At 53.4% G+C, this 13354-nt stretch overlaps 1 long non-coding RNA gene across 1 annotated transcript; it reads left to right on the top strand.

Annotated features, from left to right (window-relative positions):
* Positions 1 to 9247: 9247 nt before the first annotated feature.
* Positions 9248 to 11014, top strand: LOC141574179 (uncharacterized). Its single transcript, XR_012500878.1, has 2 exons — positions 9248 to 10133; positions 10233 to 11014. It is a non-coding gene; the product is annotated as an uncharacterized LOC141574179 (long non-coding RNA).
* The last annotated feature ends 2340 nt before the right edge of the window (positions 11015 to 13354 follow it).

Raw genomic sequence — 13354 nt, 5'->3', positions numbered from 1 at the left:
ACGCTCTACCCTGAGTATACCCTCCCCCTACCCAAGACAGTCTTGAAGAAGCCTCAGCTAGAGGGGCATACTGAGCTGAATTCAGACTTATTCTAAGCCTGCAGAAATCAGATAGAATGGGTTTGGTGCAAAGATAGTCAGGAACAGAACAGAACAGAAAGCCCAGAAGCAGCCTCGCACGACAGGAGCCTTGTGACAAGTGACCATCATCTCGGCTCAGATCAGCCTTTGGCTTATGCCTCTCGCCCTATGGGAACTATGAGCAATGCCCTCTTTTGCTCTCAAGATTTAATCATTTCGGATAATAAATCACATGGTCAGCATGTTTATGATGAATGTGGCACCTCAAAGCTGGGAATGGAGGGAGGAAATTCTCAGGAAGTTGTTCCGGGATATTTGGGAACCCGTATGGAAAAAAATTATAAGGTTGATCCCTGCCTTAAACCTAAACAAAAACCAGTGCCAGGTGGGCTGTTGGCTGAGCTGTGAAAGCAGAACATTAAAGCTTTTAGAGGATAATAGAATAGGATGTATCTTCATGAGCACGTGGAGTGACTTCTTAAAGGGACACGCACACCTTTTGTCAGATTCATTCCCAGGCACTTGGATCTTCATGACACTCAACTGCACCCAGGGACAATGAAGGACTTCAGTTACACAAGGCATACCATGAAGAGGGAGAAGGCAAGGAGGCAGGAGAGTGGAGGCGGGTCAGTGCCCCGGGGAGGGCGCCGGCCAAGCAGCCGTCTGGGAGGACGCCCCCACAGGCAGGATTCTGCTTCTAGAACCTTCCCGCTGTCTTCCGCTACCTCCCAGGCTACGAACGAAACAAACACGGGGAGGCAGCCAGACTTCGTGCCGTGTCAGTTTTGGAGAACTGGCTCCCAGATAGCTTCAGAGTCTTCAGAGCCTCGGGTTACCCAGAGAAAGCGCAGCCCATCTGGGGGAGGCGGGGACAACGGGGGGGCTGGTCGGGTATTACAAAACCAGGAGTGCTTTTAAAATCATCCAAAAAAGGCCGATGTGTCGGGTGATTTCTGCAACGGTCTTTCTTCAAACAGGTGACTGCCATGGTCTTGTCACCCGAAATTCTTCATCCTAACACTGTGTCCCAGAGCTCTCATCTGACCACAGCTCTTCTCCCAGCGGCGAGAGGCTCGCCACGGCTTAGCGGGCTGTGGACCTGGGGCTCTGCCGTGACGTCTGTGTTCACATCGGCCCGGTGACGCAGCGCTGCTGCCTTCAGGCTACAGATGAGAGCAGGGAGGCTGTCCGGGCCTCAGAGCCCAGCCCTGCAGAAACCTCCCCGATTCGTCGCCCGGTCTCGTCCAGAGGGACGAGAAACACCTTGTAAGCGGCCCTAAGCGACCCTCGCCCTTCAGCCTTCGGCACTGACGCTGCGCTTCCCCCCTCAGCTGTGACTCTCGGCCACCTGAACGGAAACCTTCGACAATTTTACAGTCTCAGATAAACTCGCACTTGAAGAGGCAGATCAGAACCTGGAATTGCCTGGAAACTGGAGGTAGATGGGACAGGCTGAGTTGTCACGTGTCCGGAGCACAAACTCAGCGTCCTGGTCCCCTCCAATGTCGCTGCCAAGGGCTGAGATCGCTACAAAACATTGTACATCTGGTTGAGGGTAAGAAATATACCAGAGGATGAATTCATCATTTAAAAAAACAAACCATCATTCAGGACTAAGGAAGGATCTGTTCGTACGCCCACCTGGGAGAGGCTGACGGCTCGTGGGCACGTACCGGTCATTAAGCATAAACGCACTTCTAACCTCTCAGGGTTCTAATTACATACACAACGTTGCGACACCAGAGATTTTCGGATCTGAGAAAACAGTAGCTATTGTGAGAGGAGCCCAACCTACTGGGTGTGGATAGAGCCGTGTGGAGTGAAAGAACGCGTCAGTTAATCTGTGGCGTGAAATCTCACAGGCTGTCATGGAACAAAGGATCTTCCAGCACACAGGAGGGACGGCTGAAGAAAACCGGGCGGCGTAGCAAGAACAAGAGGAAGTTACTGAAAGAGGTTTCTCCAAAAGTTCTTACACCAGCACTTCCTTTCTTTTGCAAATCTGTCACAGCAAGTCCTGGCAATAAGATCTTTTGCTTCAGCAGATAAATAAGAGTTCCCTGTAAACTAAAAATTCAAATATTGATCACTGTGCAATATTTTTAAAGGTCAGTTTTCGAAAAATAAGTGCACCACAAATTTTAGTTTTCTGTGCAAAATTTGATATGTTAGCTGTAATATTTAGGAAATTGGGTAAAAAAATTTTTTCCTCCATTTTCAGGTAAACCCAGATGTTTTCTGTGATGTTAAGACAGTAGATACTTAAAATTTTCAATTGCTTCCACGTGACCTAACTATATGACAAGGTAAGGACTTATGTGCCTTTTAAACTCATTAATTTCTTACTATATTTTATGGCCTACATGACTTACTCTCATTGCTTGCTGAACTAATTTTCAAAAATGGATTTTTCAAATCATTGTGGGGTGTTTTTGAGTTAAGATATATTAACTCCTAAGAAAGCTTCTGAGATAAACAAGAAGGTCCTACTGTATATTCAATGGCTTATAATAACCTATAAAAGAAAATAGGAAAAATAATATATATGTATAACTGAATCACTCTGCTGTACACCTGACGCTAACACAGCGTTATAAATTGACTATACTGGGGGAAAAAAAGGCAAAAAAAAAAAAAAAAAAAAAGGAAAAGAATAAAAGGCCTCCAAGTCTGAGCAATCAAGGCACCAGTTACGCCAGAAACCATCGTCTTTCTGAGCAGCTCAACCACAGTTTTGTTACAAGGACGCCTAAAGCTCTGGGGAAGGCCCCTCTGCCCGCCCACCCGCCTGCCCACCCGCATTCCCTTCCGGGCCCCAACCTGCAACCTGGGGAGATTTTGCTCTGACATGGCCAACGATGATTTCGACATACATTAAATTCTAAAAGGAAGAAAGTGTCTCACTCTCCTGAGTCCGGGTGCTCAGGAGACGGGCTGTTCTAAACTTGCCGTGAGCCTGTTTAATCCTCTCGACAACCTGATGAGTTAGGTGTAAGCAGTGCCCCCGTTTCAGATGGCAAAGCTGCAACACAGAGGTATTAGGCAAGTCAAGGGTCACAGAGAGCCAGGGTTCACCTGGGAGGGTCTCTTGTTCTGTGTCCTGCGCTCAGGATACCGGGGGGCGGGGATGAGCCGACCACGACCTGCTCCTTGGTCAGGCTGAGGGACTGCTGCTCCCGGGTGCCGACGTTTGCAGGTACCGAGCTGGCGGCCCCCAGGAAAGAGCACGGCAGGGTCCCTGCTGTCAAGAGGTCCTTTAACGGAGGGAAACGGGAGGACGAGCTCAGCTGCAGGGGCTCTGAGCACAGGACCAGGCTCGACTGGGAACAGCGGACGCGAAGACCAAAAGGAGACAGGCTCAGCACGTCAGTCTCGGAGGCCACTTCCTCCCCTGGGAAAATGAAGACTGTGGGCTCAGCGTCCTGTCTGGTTCCCTCAGACCCCAACACCCTGCCGTTCTCATGCCTGGTCACTGTCCCCTGGCCACATACTGGTCAGCGAGTCAGCAAGACTCTGCCAGTCGTACCAAGCCAGCTACTGGGGACAGTTTGGTGCAGCCTGTGACTGCAGCTCACTGTGCTGAGCCAAAATACAACACACAGCCGGGGCTACAACCATAAAAAAAACCCAGAAAACAAAAACAGAGGCACAGGATGTCCCTGTTGGCAGGGACACTGCACCCCTCAAATGTGCAGACGCCGAGGCATTACGTTCACTGCACGGTCCATATTTACGGAATGGAACGGGGGCCCGGATGCTTTGGCTCTTTGCAAAAGTATTTGCCATACACTCACAACATGGACGTTTTCTAGCTCAGGCGTTTACGGGCCGTTATGGGAGATAGCTGGTCCGTTGTCCCTGAAGACTGCGCGGTCTCCTTGACGCCCCAGGTGTTGCCTGGCAACCGCTTCCTTGCTGATTTCACATCTCCTCTTACCATCGTTTCTCTGTCTTCAGCAAATCCACCCCTACCCTGCTCCCTCCCACACAGAATTAAGTCTCTGTACTTTCCCACATGGCCATGCGGCGGAAACAGAGGGACAGACACGGCGGGCTTAATTATCCGGTAAGAGGCTGCGTGTTCCCTGCTGTTACTGCGTCTCAAGTTTGGTTTGAATTTGGAGCACTGCGGGAAAAACTCCTGTTGACTTTTTTTTTAATGCTAATTTTTTATGGACGTGTAGTCAATTTACAGTGTTAGCTTCGGGTGTACAGCAAAGCAATTCAGTTATACACGTACAAACATACATAGGTATTTTCAGATTCTTGGTTTTTATAAATATGACCTGTGAGGCCTGCGGCAGAGCCTGCCCTGGTCCTGGGGGAGCGAAGGGAACGTTCATGTTCAGGCTCAGGGTTTGTGCTGGAGGGAACTTGGTCAGAACTGGATTTTCCCGGGGAGCAGGAAGAATGTGGTACTTCGAGTTTGCAACACAAAGCTACAGTGCGTGTTTCCTTTTTCTAGTGGTGACGCCCTTGGAAGACTCTTGAATAGCTGTTATTCAGACTCGGAGGACGCAGAGCACTCGCTGTACCTGAAACCGGGCCGGTCTCAGCCAAGCAGAAGTGCTGGCCGTCCTCGACAGAAGGGTTCCAGCACCTCGGCCCCAACAGGTCCCTCCTACCCTCCGACTAGTTAGTGCCTGAGATGCCACGGCTAAGCTACACCCTGTTACCTTCAAACCCGAGGAGCCCTTTACAATAAAGCGCTGACCCCACGAGTAACAGTCTTCACGGACGTCTCAGGGAAGCTTGGTCATCACATCGTTGTGGCACTGACGATCTGAGAGCAAGTTATGAGTGGGAGAGACCGTGGGAACACTGGGCTCTGGGAAATGACAAAGCGAGGGCCCCAGTGGGTCTCTGTCTCCAAGAACTGTAACAGTTTCTCCCCTCTGTAATTGTTCGAGTCTTCGTCAAAAGCGGCCAGAACTGTCTGCACCCGTCCTCAGTGGTACCCCAGATCCTCACACGTGTGTCTGTGTGTGTGTATGTTCTATACCAGGGCTCTCAACCAGGGTGGCTTTGACCCCTACCCTGGGGACATGTGGCCACATCTGGAGTCACTCTTAGGTGCTACGACTGAGGGGAGGTGCCCCTGGCATCTGGTGGGTGAGGCAGGGATGCTGTTAAACATCCTATAATGCACAGGACAGCCCCACACAAAGAACTATCTGCCCCCAAACGTCCACAGTGCTGCCGCTGAGAATCCCTTTCCAGCGAAGCAGGGCTGTCCAGGCCCTTCCTCTTACCAGTGTGCCGGCTCCTCCCGTCTGTGCCTGTGGAAACACCACTTAACCTTCAGGCCCCCTGTCACCGTGACCCTCCTGCTGCCTCCTCTCCTGACACAGCCACGCTCTCATGCGCACCCTGGACCTCTGCCACCGCTTTCAACACTCACCAGATCCTCCTCTGAATCACCGCGGGCGACCCTGTCTAAAGCTGCTGGTGGACTGAAAACTCCTCGAAGGCAAAGACCCGCTTCTAACTTGTTTCTGTCCCTTCTTCAGAGCCTAGTAATCTAACTCAAGTACAAAACGGGCCACAGAAAGCGCTGTGACACCAAGGATGATGGACCAGCCGTGTTCGAGTGTAAAGGAGAGAAAGACATATCTGAGCGGCAGGCTTCTCCAAGGGGGGGGGCTGGCTTCGAAACAAGCCTGCCTGTTCCTGCAAGTTTACTATCTGACATAAAGAGCCAAGTCTTCCACGATTAGATGCGAAAGTATTTTACAAGTGCGTGCACTTTTTCTGCCTTCTTAACTTGGAAGCCCTCTCGTTGGTTTGTGTATTCCCAGCGCTCACACGTGAAAGCTCTGAATGCATGCATGCGTGCGTGGACACAATCAGGTGCCCGTGTCCAGGGCCCACAAAGGGTTTAACATCGAGATGGGACGCTGTGAGCTGGGGACTCTGAATGGCAGGCCAGTCCCCCTTCTCCCTTCTACACTCAGTTCACAGGAAGCCTTTCTGGACTTTTCTCCAGAGAACCTGGAACATCCGCAGAAACTCCGAGGGAATAAATTACGTCCTGCGAACTTGACGGAGCCCACGTGGGCAAGAGAGGAGTCAGGTCTCAGGCTAAATGCTCCGTAACCATAATCTGTGGTTATTTTTTTTAACGTGCTGTCTTTTGTTTGTTCGTTTCAGGCAGAAGGATTATCAAGATGATTGAAATAGGAGATGGCGCGTGTGCTAGGTGTATTAACGGGGAAAGTTATGATGGAACAATTGATCCATCAAAATAACAGTGGCTCTGGCCCTTTCTTTTCCCACCGCAGTCCAGTCTCTGCCACCAGGGCAGTGGGTGATCTGCAGCCACTGCAGGGACTCCGTCAAACGACTCAGAAGTCCCTTCCTGTCCTCTGTGAGACAGCACCGATTATGTACACGATCTGAGGGCTGAGCCAGAGACTCACCCAGCTCAGTGCATTTATTCATGTTTTCACAACACCAGGAAAAGGACCCTGCACCGAATCAGATGGAGGAGGGTGTGGCCCCCCTGGCTTCCCAAGCTGAAGGAAAATTCCCATGGACCGGTCCCGGCACACAAACCACCCGGCCACTGCTGAAAACTCCCAGGATCAGAAAGAATACTCTTTACTTTCAGTAGAAAGGGGTGTCACACGGGCCTCCCCAGGCCTCCTGTGTGCTGGGCATTTTATAGTCAGTACTTCGACTCCCCGGTCCCTCTAAGTAGGAGCCATAGCTCAGCTTCACAGGTGAACAGACTGAGGGGCAGAGCGAGGATTTCAGGCGACAGGACTCTGTCTAACAGGGCCCAACTCCAAACCCTATGTCCCCCCACCATCCTCTGCACCCTGGGTGAGCGACTGTGGGGCCAGGACGTGGGGCAGGGCCTGGGGACCCGGGGGAGGGGGGTGAATGCAGTGGGACTCAGCCAACTGAGAGCTCGGAGGATTACCGAGGAGAGGCACTCCCAGCGGACTTGCTAGTTCCTGGGGACAAAGACCCTCTTTTTTGACCCCCATTTCAAAATAAATGTGGAACTTTTTCAATAGGAAACTTGAAATCCCAATTTGCCCACGAGCATGGGTGCGGCGTCGCAGCTGCCGTGGCCCCGCACTGTGATGGCCACGCCTGGGCCTCTGTCCTCGCTGCGCCCACCCACCCCGCGCCCCAGCGCCTGATCTCTTGGTTGCCAGTTACTGAAACCCAGTTTAACCTGGATTAGGAGGAAAGAAAGGGGTTACTGGCGGCCTAGAGAAACAGGGGCCGTGGCTGGTCTGGAAACACTCCTGCGGCCTGGCCGGCGCCCTGGCTCCGGTCCTCACCCTGCTGTCCCCACCAGCAGGAAGCGCCCTGCCACATCAGGGTGTCACGACGGGAAGGGAGCCCAGGAAGGGCTGGGCCTGGGTGGGGCACCAACCAGGCCCCGAGGGGGTTGCTCTCCGAGCTGGGCCAGCCCCCCGCTCCCTGCTGGTCACAGGCTCAGAGCTGAGGGCACCCCTGTCAGGAGGGCACACAGAATTCCAGGTGTCCCCCTGGTGTTACGCACCAGAGTGTCCTACAGTAACTTGGAACATCACTTCTTAAACTGTAACGGGTGTAGCTTACTGTACAGGAATCGTACCACAATGAAGTTGTTAAAAAAAATGCAGTCCCTTGAGAGAGACCTTGCTTCAGCACGGACTCCTGGCCCAGCCCTTGGAAATGCTGCGTTCCTCTCGGGCTCCGGGGGTGCTGGGGGCACCCAGACGCCCACCTGACCAGCCCTGACCTTGAAGACAGAGCTGGCGTCCGCAGCATCCTGGACGATGTGTCGTCCACCCTGGGGTCAGACACCACCCCCAGCTCAGGCCGGGCCTGGGAGAACGAAGCCTCGATGCTGTGACGCCTCCTCTGGTCTCTCCCCGGTGCTGCCTGCGTGTTGCTGCGACAGCCTCCGGACAGAGGGGCCCGGAGAGGAGGTTCCCCTCATGAACTGGCCTTGGACGCGTCATGATCTCAGTGCGCTCCCAGGTTCCCACCCCAGGCGAGGAGGTCCGGCCGCAGCTGCCCAGATGGCAAACGACGAGCAGCAGAGACTCGTCCAGCCTGTGCTGGACCCGGGCCCTTCTCACCTGGGGCAGAGAGAGACGCGGGGAAGGGGATGGGGTAGAGGCCGTGCTTGTCCCCTGGAGTCCCTTCCCTTCCAGCGTGAACGTCAACCAGCTACTGAAAAAAATCTGCCTTCCTCGTCATCAGGCCTCTCCGACACCTGCTTATCACTCCCGCCGCTTTCAAACAGAGTGACAGTCCCTCGACTGGACGAGCGAGAAGGTACCATCACCTAAGTTACCCTACGTGGTTTCTGCAAGAAGCTTCCAATGTAAAAGTGGGCCTGGAGGAAGTTAAAAAGAGGAGGGGGCCCAGCAATCACCACTGTCCTCGCCTTAAAGCTGGGGGGCCGGGGCCCAAGGGAGCGAGGCGACTTGCCAGACACTGGACAAGGGCTCTGTCTCAAAATCCACTTTTCCCATCATGGAAGGATGAGGGACTTGAACGGCTCATCAGCAAAATGCAGTTTCCTTTAAGCGGTTTTGTACTGTGAACACCTTCAAACTGCACAGCTTTTTAGAGGTTATTATAACCCATCCTCCTTCAAGAGATGAGGAGGTGGAGGCTTGGAGAGGCTAGTTAATACTCCGAGATTCCAGGAGTTGTCCAGTCTGTTTCTTGATTACGACCTTGAGCATGTTCATCATATATTTTTTATTCTACTTCATTAAAACATGCAGAGGGGAGGGTAGGCTCGGGGTGGAGCGTGTGCCTAGTAAGCACGAGGTCCTCGGTTCAGTCCCCAGTACCTCCATTAAAGATAAACAGAAACCTAATTACCTTCCCCAAATAAAAACATAAAAATAAAAAAACCGTCATGGAAAGGAAAAAAAACGCTGACTTTGTAATCAGTTTCTTGCTTAAATAAAGACTGTAAAAGGGACCTGGATCTGGCTTTTAGTGCAAAAGCAGAAAATTCAGACCGTGTCCTAACTACACAGTCATTTCTGGTCCTTCCCCAGCTCAGTGAGTCAGCCGGGAGAAGCACCTCGCAGTGACCATCCACTCCCCGAGCCAGGGGAAGTTCACGCCTGCCCGTCTGAGACAGGACAACGTCTCTTCCTAAATGTGAGCGTCTTCTCCAGCAGGCAAGTCTGTGAAACAAGCACCTGCTAAAAACCTACTAGGAACCAGGTGTCGTGATCATTACTACGCTCGCCTTCAGAAGGCTCGTCACCTGCAGGCAAAAAGCCGGAATCTGTGCAGGACCCACTGCCAGGTGTGAGGTCAGCAGAGGATGGAGCAGCGTGTTCTCACTGGGTGGTTAAGGGAAGACTCAACATTTTAGTGGATCTTAGGGCAGGATGTAAAACAAAAACGCAATGGAAGGAGTGTAGAATTTCAGCTCAAACACTTCCTGCTTCAGGAAGCAGTTGAGCGGTTACAAGGCTGCGATTGTGTCACGTCCACCCCCAGTAACGACAGACCCGCCAGGACCCTGCGGTTGCTCAAGCAGCGGCCTCAGGGCCCGGGGGAGCCAGAGCACAGCCCTGTGGGGGGAACCAGGCCCCTTCCTCGTGTGCCCTGGGGTGCTGGCTTCCCACGCCCAGGGTCAAGTGAGTCTTTTCACGCCCTGGCCCAAGAAGAGGCCTTGCCTTCACAACAGCCGTTTCCCTGGAGTAACGGTGAGGAAGTGGCCAGGCAGATGGAGAGCCTGCGGGATGAAGGCCGTGCAGTTCACTCCTCGGTAAGGAGCCCGCTGAGTTAAAGCTGTGTTTGCAACGGAAGTGAGAAGTTCATCAGGACAGGCACGTGGCCCAGAAACCTCTGTCTTCCCCAGGTCCCCGCTGGCCCCTGCGGTGTCTCTGTGAGAACCAGAAAAAGACCCCTGTCCTCGATGTCAGCCGACCGTCCCCAGGCGGGCCTGGCCAGCACAACCCACGCACTGGTTTCACAGTGGACAGAGGCAGGCCTGGGCGGTGTGGGGACTTCGCACAGGCCACACGGGCTCCTGAGTCACCGGACCTGATAGAAGCCAGAAAAACAAGGTGAGTAAGTAGCCGAGCAGGGGGGCAGGGCGGGGGCGGAGACAGTGTCGCCTGGCCCTGGTCTGGAGAGCCCGTCGGCCACTGAAACCTTCCTTCCAGGTACTGACGGCGGGTGGTGCAGTGCGGCCCACACCGCCCAGCGGCCGCAGCATCCCTGCACACGTGCCAGAAACTCGGCCCCGTCGCAGACAGACTGAACCAGCAATTCTGGGCTCTGATGTGCGCAGGGGTCGGAACCACGGGCAAGACGTGGGCGCTCAGACCTCCTGGGTTTCAAGCCATCTCTGTACGTCACTCAGGGACAGTCACCTGACCTCCCCGAGTGCTGGGAAACAAGCTGCTGGAAGACAAGCCGCACCTAAATTTCCGTGAGCTTAAAATACTGTATTCACACTTACTTGCTTAAAATGCACACGCTTGCTTTGTTTTAATGTTTCACACAGTAGATGAAATGTGTGAGGAGAAATCCTGAGATTGACAATAAGGGCACGAAGGAGGGCGGGTACTTCCTTAGGGTGAGACAATGGACAGTCCTGGAAAGCCAGATCACCCATTAACAGAACTTGGTTCTGCATGAAAGCATGCGGTTTAACCCGAGGGAGGTATTTGCTATCTCGAGATGTCCCGGAGGCATTAACAGGATAGACTTAGACATTTTGCAAACCCCCAGGAGGGTGACTGTTCCTGGAAGGGAAGGGCCTGAAATTAATCAGTTAGCCAGCAAGCAGAACTTCGTGCTTCTGGCATGGAGTGTCTAAAGCCCCCCTCCCTGATCGCATTTTTTCCTGAGCTGTAACTCCTAATAAACATGATGTCGGCCAGGCTTTCGGGGCTCTGGATCCACGAGAGCTTGAGTCCCCTGGTCGCGTCTTTGCTCTTTACTTTGTCTCTTTGTTTCTTGAGTCTTGTGTCGCTCGTCGTCAGACACGGTCCCGAGCTGTGCTGGACGCAGCACCCGAGCCCCAAGTCCTACTCTGGATGTAAGACAGATGGAGCTCAGGCAGTCATTTCAGAGGCTGAGATCATAAATGTGAAACGCTTTCAGCAGTGCTGGACAGGCAGGACACACGTGCGATTTCTGGCGCCAGCCGAGACTGTGTCAAGAATCCCTGGAAGGCTGCTGCCCTCCCGTCCCGGGCTGGCCGCCCTGGTTCAGCCCGGCCCCCGGGGAAGGAGATGGAAGGAGGTGCAGGCTGGGCGCTGGCCTCTCACCCTGCACGGTCCAGAGGGACAGAGCAGCCAGCATCCGGCAGTGACCGGGCCTGGGGACCCCAGGGACCCCGAGCTCTGAGCACCAGGGCGGGTGTGTGGCGGGGGTGGAGCCTGGCCCAGCTTGGGGGTCACAGGAGGCCTCCCCAAGGAGGTGATGTTGAGTGGAGGTCAGATCAGCAACGGTCGCCATTAACTCTTATCAGCACGTACATGTGCAGCCATCGTTCCCTCCTCATTACTGTTCTCAGCAGCTGCGTGTTTTAAACCAGAACATCCCTGTTATAATTAGGTAACATTTTGATCCGCATTCGACAGACGAGGAGAGCGGAAACCAAGGTGATAACTGACCTCGGTCACACAGAGCAGAAGTGGCTCGGTCAGGACTGGCACCCACGCAGGCAGGTCCTGGCCTCCCTCTTCACCTTGGGGCGGGGCCGGGAGATGGTGCTGCACAGGTGGGCACGACCCTGTGGGCAGGGTGCGGGTCTCGGACTTCAGTCTGGACTTCCGCCTTTACACTGAGAGCAAGAGAAGGAAGGGCTGATGGTACAGGATCGGGCTGCGCCCTGGGTGGGCAGAAGAGCGGGCCACAGTCCAGGTGAGAGGAGGGCACGCAGTCCAGGGGCTGGAAAAGGAGGCGGAGGCAGGGGCCTGAGGCCGTCAGACAGGGTCTTCCTGTTTCTCTAACGGTTACACAACCTGGTCCTTAGGAGCCCTCAGGGTCACAGCCCGTGCGGGGGACAGCCGGTGTTCCGAGCACACAGAACTCGAGGACCCCGGGTGTGTGCAGCCAGCGAAAGTCACACACGAAGAAGCCAATCCTGGGACGTGAAAAACCACGTGGTGAGGCGAGAAAACGGGGGTGCTGCTTCCAATTTTCACACACACGTTGGGAAAATACCCAAAGGATGCTTTTTACTAAAGTTAGCCATCATTACGACTGAGAAGAAAAATTAAAGTTGGTATATGTGTGTGTATATATATATATATATATTTTTTTTTTTTTTTAAGGCGGGTTGTTGTTTTTGGTTGCATCGCCTCAGGTACCTTTTTGGCAACGGTCAAATATTACTTCTGTAGTCAGACAAATAGTCAGCTTTTTAAAAAAAGCACTTTATTGGCCCCTGAGAGTGTGGCCCTGGTCACCAGGCGGGGGCGCGGCTGAGATGGGCAGTCACGGCTGAAGCCCGCCCCCTGGTGGACACACACGGCAAGGACGACCTCGGTTTCAGGACACCTGCGTGATGTCTCAGTGAGCTTATTTATTCACTTTTTGTCATTCGACAAATACGTACTGATCATATTTTAAATGCCAAGCATGACGAGAATATAAAATCAAATTTAAATAATGTCTGTCATGAATTACGTTTATAATGACCTTATGGGAATTTAGGAACGTGCCTTGCGGCCGCTTTTGTCCCAGGAGCACGGCGGAGTCTCCGCTGGCCCTGCCCCTCGGACGCAGTTGTGGACGGTCACTTCCAGGCTCCTTCTGACAACGCGGCGCGTTTCCTGGTGACAGCTGCAGTCCAGAAGCTACACGTGCTGTTTCCATCCGACCATTTCCCTGGACTGCAGTGCTCCTTTCTCTCGAGGTACACGATTGTGTGGAGTTGTTTCTGTAAAGACACAGTGGTCACACAACTTCTCGGAGACCTGCCCACTGGGGTGGCTCCAAACCACTTCCGGCCTCTCTGCTTGCTCTTCCACAGGGACCTTCCTGGAGGTCCTGGGGTTCATGGGGCAGGCGAGGGGTCGGGGCACTCCGTCACAGGCCGCTGGCCTCTCCTGCACCCTGGGTCCCCTGCTGATCCTTCCCGTCCCCTCCCCTCCTCTCCAGGCCCTGAGTCCCTGTGGTTGTGAGCCAGAAATCTATTTTTTAAATTTTTTGTATTTATTATTTTTTTATTTTGGTGGGAGTGGGGGAGGTAATTAGGTTTATTTTAAATTTTGAGAGAGGGACTGGGGATTGAACCCAGGACCTCATGCATGCTAGGCACGCACTCTAC

This window comes from Camelus bactrianus, chromosome 20 (assembly GCF_048773025.1).
Source record: "Camelus bactrianus isolate YW-2024 breed Bactrian camel chromosome 20, ASM4877302v1, whole genome shotgun sequence".
Lineage (NCBI taxonomy): Eukaryota > Metazoa > Chordata > Mammalia > Artiodactyla > Camelidae > Camelus > Camelus bactrianus.
This window is presented reverse-complemented; position numbering and strand designations above follow the sequence as displayed.